Source organism: Lolium perenne, chromosome 6 (assembly GCF_019359855.2).
Source record: "Lolium perenne isolate Kyuss_39 chromosome 6, Kyuss_2.0, whole genome shotgun sequence".
NCBI classification, from domain to species: Eukaryota; Viridiplantae; Streptophyta; class Magnoliopsida; order Poales; family Poaceae; genus Lolium; species Lolium perenne.
The window spans coordinates 218,888,028-218,896,719 of record NC_067249.2 but is presented as its reverse complement, the minus strand read 5'-3'; positions in this window follow the sequence as shown (position 1 = coordinate 218,896,719).

Below are 8,692 nucleotides of genomic sequence, written 5' to 3'. Positions count from 1 at the left end.
CTCCACCGCCATCTTCATCACCGCTGCTGCTCCCATGAGGAGGGAGTAGTTCTCCATCGAGGCTCGGGGCTGTACCGGTAGCTATGTGGTTAATCTCTCTCCTATGTACTTCAATACAATGATCTCATGAGCTGCTTTACATGATTGAGATCCATATGATGAGCTTTGTATCGCTACTAGTTGTGTGCTACTCATGTGATGTTATTAAAGTAGTCTATTCCTCCTGCATGGTGTAAAGGTGACTAGTGTGTGCACCATGTGGTTCTTGTCGTAGGCTATGATCATGATCTCTTGTAGATTGTGGAGTTAATTATCATTATGATAGTATTGATGTGATCTATTCCTCCTTCATAGTGTAATGTGGACAGTGTGTGCACTATGTTAGTTCTTGGTTTATTTTGCAATGATCTATTATGCTCTAAGGTTATTTAAATATGAACATTGAATTGTGGAGCTTGTTAACTCCAGCATTGAGGGTTCGTGTAATCCTACGCAATGTGTTCATCATCCAACAAAAGAGTGTATGTAGCACATATAAGAAAGAGTTATTTATTATGCGATCAATGTTGAGAGTGTCCACTAGTGAAAGTGTAATCCCTAGGCCTTGTTCCTAAATACTGCTATCGCTGCTTGTTTACTGTTTTACTGCGTTACTACTGCTGCAATACTACCACCATCAACTACACGCCAGCAAGCTATTTTCTGGCACCGTTGCTACTGCTCATACTTATTCATACCACCTGTATTTCACTATCTCTTCGCCGAACTAGTGCACCTATTAGGTGTGTTGGGGACACAAGAGACTTCTTGCTTTGTGGTTGCAGGGTTGCATGAGAGGGATATCTTTGACCTCTTCCTCCCTGAGTTCGATAAACCTTGGGTGATCCACTTAAGGGAAAACTTGCTGCTGTTCTACAAACCTCTGCTCTTGGAGGCCCAACACTGTCTACAGGAAAAGGAGGGGGCGTAGACATCAAGCTATTTTCTGGCGCCGTTGCCGGGGAGGAAAGGTAAAAGGTACTCACACTCCGGATCTCGGCTACTAAGCTATTTTCCAGTGCCGTAAGTATTCGAAGCTATTTCCTTTAGACCCTGCAATTGCAACTTTTTGTTTCTTGTTTACACTAGTTAGGCATAATGGAAAACAACAAAAATATGAGAGATCTTTATGAACTTTATCTTGAATTAGGACATGATGTGTTTGAAGATAGAATTAAAAAACCCATGGAACTCTATATGCATGCTAATGGGAATGTTATTAATATGAATACTCTGAACACTATTGTTGCTAATGCTATGGAAAATTCTAAGCTTGGGGAAGCTGGTTTTGATGAGCATGATCTTTTTAGTCCCCCAAGAATTGAGGAGGAAATTTACTTTGATGATACTTTGCCTCCTATTTATGATGATTATAATGATAGTAGTCTTTTGTTACCACCTGTTATGGAGGATGAATTTGATTATGATTACAATATGCCTCCTATATTTGATGATGAGAATAATAATGATAGCTACTTTGTTGAATTTGCTCCCACTAGTACTAATAAAATTGATTATGCTTATGTGGAGAGTAATAATTTTATGCATGAGACTCATGATAAGAATGCTTTATGTGATGGTTATATTGTTGAGTTTTCTCATGACACTACTGAAAGTTATTATGAGAGAGGAAAATATGGTGGTAGAAATTTTCATGTTACTAAAACACCTCTCTATATGCTTAAAATCTTGAAGTTGAGCTTGTCTAGTTTTTCTATGCTTGTTGCATTATGCTTCTTGAATTTGTTTATTTACAAAATTCCTATGCATAGGAAGCATGTTAGACTTAAATGTATTTTGAATTTGCCTCTGGATGCTCTCTTTCGCTTCAACTACTATTTCTTATGAGTGCATCATTAAAACTGCTGAGCCCATCTTAATGGCTATAAAGAAAGAACTTCTTGGGAGATAACCCATGTGTTATTTTGCTACAGTACTTTGTTTTATATTTGTGTCTTGGAAGTTGTTTACTACTGTAGCAACCTCTCCTTATCTTAGTTTTGTGTTTTGTTGTGCCAAGTGAAGCCTCTAATCGAAGGTTGATACTAGATTTGGATTTCTGCGCAGAAACAGATTTCTATCTGTCACGAATCTGGGCTGTTTTCTCTGTAGAAAAATCAGAAAAATATGCCAATTTACGTGCGTGTTCCTCAGATATGTACGCAACTTTCATTAGTTTTGAGTTTTCTGATCTGAGCAACGGAAGTATTTATTAAAAATTCGTCTTTACGGACTGTTCTGTTTTGACAGATTCTACCTTTTATTTCGCATTGCTTCTTTCGCTGTGTTGGGTGGATTTCTTTGTTCCATTACCTTCCAGTAGCTTTGAGCAATGTCCAGAAGTGTTAAGAATGATTGTGTCACCTCTGAACATGTGAGTTTTTGATTATGTACTAACCCCTCTAATGAAGTTTATGAGAAGTTTGGTGTGAAGGAAGTTTTCAAGGGTCAAGAGAGGAGGATGATATACTATGATCAAGAAGAGTGAAAGCTCTAAGCTTGGGGATGCCCCGGTGGTTCACCCCTGCATATATCAAGAAGACTCAAGCGTCTAAGCTTGGGGATGGCCAAGGCATCCCCTTCTTCATCGACAACATTATTAGGTTCCTCCCCTGAAACTATATTTTTATTCCATCACATCTTATGTGCTTTGCTTGGAGCGTCGGTTTGTTTTTGTTTTTGTTTTGTTTGAATAAAATGGATCCTAGCATTCACTTTATGGGAGAGAGACACGCTCCGCTGTAGCATATGGACAAGTATGTCCTTAGTTTCTACTCATAGTATTCATGGCGAAGTTTCTTCTTCGTTAAATTGTTATATGGTTGGAATTGGAAAATGCTACATGTAGTAATTCTAAAATGTCTTGGATAATGTGATACTTGGAAATTGTTGTGCTCATGTTTAAGCTCTTGCATCATACACTTTGCACCCATTAATGAAGAAATACATAGAGCATGCTAAAATTTGGTTTGCATATTTGGTTTCTCTAAGGTCTAGATAATTTCTAGTATTGAGTTTGAACAACAAGGAAGACGATGTAGATTCTTATAATGTTTACAATATGTCTTTTATGTGAGTTTTGCTGCACCGGTTCATCCTTGTGTTTGTTTCAAATAAGCCTTGCTATCCTAAACCTTGTATCGAGAGGGAATACTTCTCATGCATCAAAATACTTGAGCCAACCACTATGCCATTTGTGTCCACCATACCTACCTACTACATGGTATTTTTCCGCCATTCCAAAGTAAATTGCTTGAGTGCTACCTTTAAAATTCCATCATTCACCTTTGCAATATATAGCTCATGGGACAAATAGCTTAAAAACTATTGTGGTATTGAATATGTAATTATGCACTTTATCTCTTATTAAGTTGCTTGTTGTGCGATAACCATGTTCACTAGGGACGCCATCAACTATTCTTTGTTGAATTTCATGTGAGTTGCTATGCATGTTCGTCTTGTCTGAAGTAAGAGCGATCTACCACCTTATGGTTAAGCATGCATATTGTTAGAGAAGAGCATTGGGCCGCTAACTAAAGCCATGATCCATGGTGGAAGTTTCAGTTTTGGACAAATACCCTCAATCTCAAATGAGAAAATTATTAATTGTTGTTACATGCTTATGCATAAAAGAGGAGTCCATTATCTGTTGTCTATGTTGTCCCGGTATGGATGTCTAAGTTGAGAATAATCAATAGCGAGAAATCCAATGCGAGCTTTCTCCTTAGACCTTTGTACAGGCGGCATAGAGGTACCCCTTTGTGACACTTGGTTAAAACATGTGCATTGTGATGATCCGGTAGTCCAAGCTAATTAGGACAAGGTGCGGGCACTATTAGTATACTATGCATGAGGCTTGCAACTTGTAAGATATAATTTACATGATACATATGCTTTATTACTACCATTGACAAAATTGTTTCATGTTTTCAAAATCAAAGCTCTAGCACAAATATAGCAATCGATGCTTTTCCTCTATGGAGGACCATTCTTTTACTTTCAATGTTGAGTCAGTTCACCTATTTCTCTCCACCTCAAGAAGCAAACACTTGTGTGAACTGTGCATTGATTCCTACATACTTGCTTATTGCACTTATTATATTACTCTATGTTGACAATATCCATGAGATATACATGTTACAAGTTGAAAGCAACCGCTGAAACTTAATCTTCCTTTGTGTTGCTTCAATGCTTTTACTATGAATTATTGCTTTATGAGTTAACTCTTATGCAACACTTATTGATGCTTGTCTTGAAGTACTATTCATGAAAAGTCTTTGCTATATGATTCACTTGTTTACTCATGTCATATACATTGTTTTGATCGCTGCATTCACTACATATGCTTTACAAATAGTATGATCAAGGTTATGATGGCATGTCACTCCAGAAATTATCTTTGTTATCGTTTTACCTGCTCGGGACGAGCAGAACTAAGCTTGGGGATGCTGATACGTCTCCAACGTATCGATAATTTCTTATGTTCCATGCCACATTATTGATGTTATCTACATGTTTTATGCACACTTTATGTCATATTCGTGCATTTTCTGGAACTAACCTATTAACAAGATGCCGAAGTGCCATTTGCTGTTTTCTGCTGTTTTTGGTTTCAGAAATCCTAGTAACGAAATATTCTCGGAATCGGACGAAATCAACGCCCAGGTTCCTATTTTGCCCGGAAGCATCCAGAACACCCGAGAGCCGCCGGAGGAAGCCACAGGGGCCCCACACCACACTGGCGCGGCCGGAGAGGGCCGCGCCGCCCTATGGTGTGGTGGCCCCAGAGCCCCCTCCGAGGCTGCCTTTCCGCCTATTTAAAGCCTCCGTCGCAAAACCCTATCACGTTCGACGAAACCCACGAAACCTTCGAGCCATCGCCATTGCGAAGCCAAGATGCGGGGACAGAGTCTCTGTTCCGGCACGCCGCCGGAACGGGGAAGTGCCCCCGGAAGGCTTCTCCATCGACACCGCTGCCATCTCCACCGCCATCTTCATCACCGCTGCTGCTCCCATGAGGAGGGAGTAGTTCTCCATCGAGGCTCGGGGCTGTACCGGTAGCTATGTGGTTAATCTCTCTCCTATGTACTTCAATACAATGATCTCATGAGCTGCTTTACATGATTGAGATCCATATGATGAGCTTTGTATCGCTACTAGTTGTGTGCTACTCATGTGATGTTATTAAAGTAGTCTATTCCTCCTGCATGGTGTAAAGGTGACTAGTGTGTGCACCATGTGGTTCTTGTCGTAGGCTATGATCATGATCTCTTGTAGATTGTGCAGTTAATTATCATTATGATAGTATTGATGTGATCTATTCCTCCTTCATAGTGTAATGTGGACAGTGTGTGCACTATGTTAGTTCTTGGTTTATGTTGCAATGATCTATTATGCTCTAAGGTTATTTAAATATGAACATTGAATTGTGGAGCTTGTTAACTCCGGCATTGAGGGTTCGTGTAATCCTACGCAATGTGTTCATCATCCAACAAAAAAGTGTATGTAGCACATATGAGAAAGAGTTATTTATTATGCGATCAATGTTGAGAGTGTCCACTAGTGAAAGTGTAATCCCTAGGCCTTGTTCCTAAATACTGCTATCGCTGCTTGTTTCTTGTTTCTTTGCGTTACTATTTGCTGCAATACTACCACCATCAACTACACGCCAGCAAGCTATTTTCTGGCACCGTTGCTACTGCTCATATTTATTCATACCACCTGTATTTCACTATCTCTTCGCCGAACTAGTGCACCTATTAGGTGTGTTGGGGACACAAGAGACTTCTTGCTTTGTGGTTGCAGGGTTGCATGAGAGGGATATCTTTGACCTCTTCCTCCCTGAGTTCGATAAACCTTGGGTGATCCACTTAAGGGAAAACTTGCTGCTGTTCTACAAACCTCTGCTCTTGGAGGCCCAACACTGTCTACATGAAAAGGAGGGGGCGTAGACATCACGCCTCGATCGCCACGCGAGCATTGGTCAAGCCCTAAAAACTGCCTGCGCAGAGCTAGGGTGGGCCCGTCAGGTCAAGTCTTGTCAATCAGGCCACAGAAGTTACACGTCAACAGTGACGTCATAAAAAAAAAGAAAAAACTTGAAGCATTCGAAGGAAAAAAGAAGAGTTATCGGATGAGGGATTTGAGTCTACGCCCGGCTGCAGACATCCGTACCTAGACTCGGGGGCTACTCCCATCAGGAGCGCTGACGCGCACCCGATAAATAAAGACTCGACAGAATGAACAGTCGAAGGAAGAAGGTTTGAGTCAGCACTCGGTTGCAAAGCGCTCGCACCCAGACACTCGGGGGCTACACTCCCATCGGGAGCTCGTGATGCATACCTGATAGAAGTTTTTTGCACTCCAGGATCATGCCCGGGGACTTGATTCTGTGTAGAAGATGCTGATGTTTTGCCATCGGCAGTTAACCAAACAACAGTTGGGCACGATACTCATTATCCTTTGCATAAAGAAAATATATCGGATGACTTATGAAGATCTCGGCAGAGGAAGGTATTTGAGTAGTACAACTTGAGTCTATGCACGGATTGCAAGCATCCGTACCTAGACTCGGGGGCTACTCCCATCGGGAGCGCTGACGCGCACCCGATAAAAAGAAGATGAAGCATAATCAAGATGAACAAGAGCAATGAAGGAGAGGAATGTCAGGAGAAAACATGTATTAGTCTCTACCCGAATTATCTTCGGCTAGACACTCGGGGGCTACTGACGTGGGCATTACCCTTCGGGTAACCAGTATTGCCCTATCTGATATTGACAAATTGGAGGCCCATGAAGATACCTGAGAGCGAGATGGGCCACTAGGTCAGCGCATCAGAAGATTCCTTGACGGGCAAGACAAGGAAGCGAGAAAACAAGGAAAGATTGGATCTAAACTACTGTAAACCTAGTCGTCCTCGGTTAGGACCCTTGAGACCTGGCCTCCTATATAAAGGCTAGGAGAGGGGCTGTCGAAGGACACGAACAATCTTAGCAACCTTAGCCAGGAAAAGCTTAGAGCTAGGTAACCCTAGCAACACCAATCTCGACTAGATCTCAGCCGAAGTATTCGGCACCCCATTGTAACCTGTTTTCATCATAATCAAAGAACAGACAGGCAGGACGTAAGGGTTTTACCTCATCGAGGGCCCCGAACCTGGGTAAATCGCTCTCCCCGCTTGTCTGTGTACCGATGTCTCGTGTCAGCTTGCAGGATTCCATCAACCCTAAGCCCCTATCGGAGGGCATTGCCGAGGAGCACCCTCGACAGCAGGGCTTCGCCTAAGCCGGAGCAGCGTATGGTGGAGGGAGAGGCGGCCAGAGGAGGGGGCAATGAAGGGGTAGGGTGGCCGGACACCCCCTCCCCTCTTTATATAGGGGGCCAGGTCGGTGGGGTGGCCCCCCATCCCATCTAGGGTTAGGGGGCGGTGGCCAAAAGGGGGGAGAGGGATTTCCCCTCCCCCAAGTTGATCCCCCCTAGGGAAACCCTAGGGGTTGGCCGGCCTGGGCCTTGGGGGGCATGTGCCCCCGGCCCATTAGGCCAGGGAGCATCCCCTCGGCCCATGCTGGCCCTCCTAGGTCGTGGGCCCCATGGTGGACCCCTCCGGAACCTTCTAGAACCTTCCAGTCAACCACCGGAAAAATTCCGAACTTTTCCGAAACCCAGAAATCAACTTCCCTTATATGAATCTTATTCTCCGGACTATTCCGGACCTCCTCGTGACATCCTGGATCACATCCGAGACTTCGAACAAACTTCGTCTCCATACCATATTCAAATCTACTTATGCGACATCGAACCTTAAGCGCGTCACCCTACGGTTCGTGAACTATGCAGACATGGTCGAGACTCCTCTCCGAGCAATAACCAATAGCGGGATCTAGAGATCCATAATGGCTCCCACATATTCAACGATGACTTAGTGATCGATTGAACCATTTACATACGATGCCAATTCCCTTGGTCACACGATATTCTACTTGTCCGAGGTTTGATCATCGGTATCTCCATACCTTGTTCTACCTCGTTACCGACAAGTACTCTTTACTCGTACCGCGGTATGTCATATCTCATGATCCAATCATGTGCTTGCAAGCTAATCAGACGACATTCCACCAAGAGGGCCCATAGTATATCTATCTGTCATCAGGATTGACAAATCCCACTATTGATCCATATGCCTCAACTCACACTTTCAAAATACTTAATCCCATTTTTATAACCACCCATTTACGCAATGACGTTTGATGTAATCAAAGTACCCTTCCGGTGTAAGTGATTTACATGATCTCATGGTCGAAGGACTAAGGCAACTATGTATCGAAAGCTTATAGCAATTTGAACTTAATGACTTGATCTTATGCTACGCTCATTTGGGTGTGTGTCCATTATATCATTCAACTAATGATGTCACCTTGTTATTAATAACATCCAATGTTCATGATCACGAAACCATGATCATCCATTAATCAACAAGCTAGTTATACAAGAGGCTTACTAGGGACTCCTTGTTGTTTACATAACACACATGTAACAATGTTTCGATTAATACAATTATAGCATGGTATGCAAACATTTATCATAAACACAAAGATATTATAATAACCACTTCATTATTGCCTCTTGGGCATATCTCCAACAGTCTCCCACTTG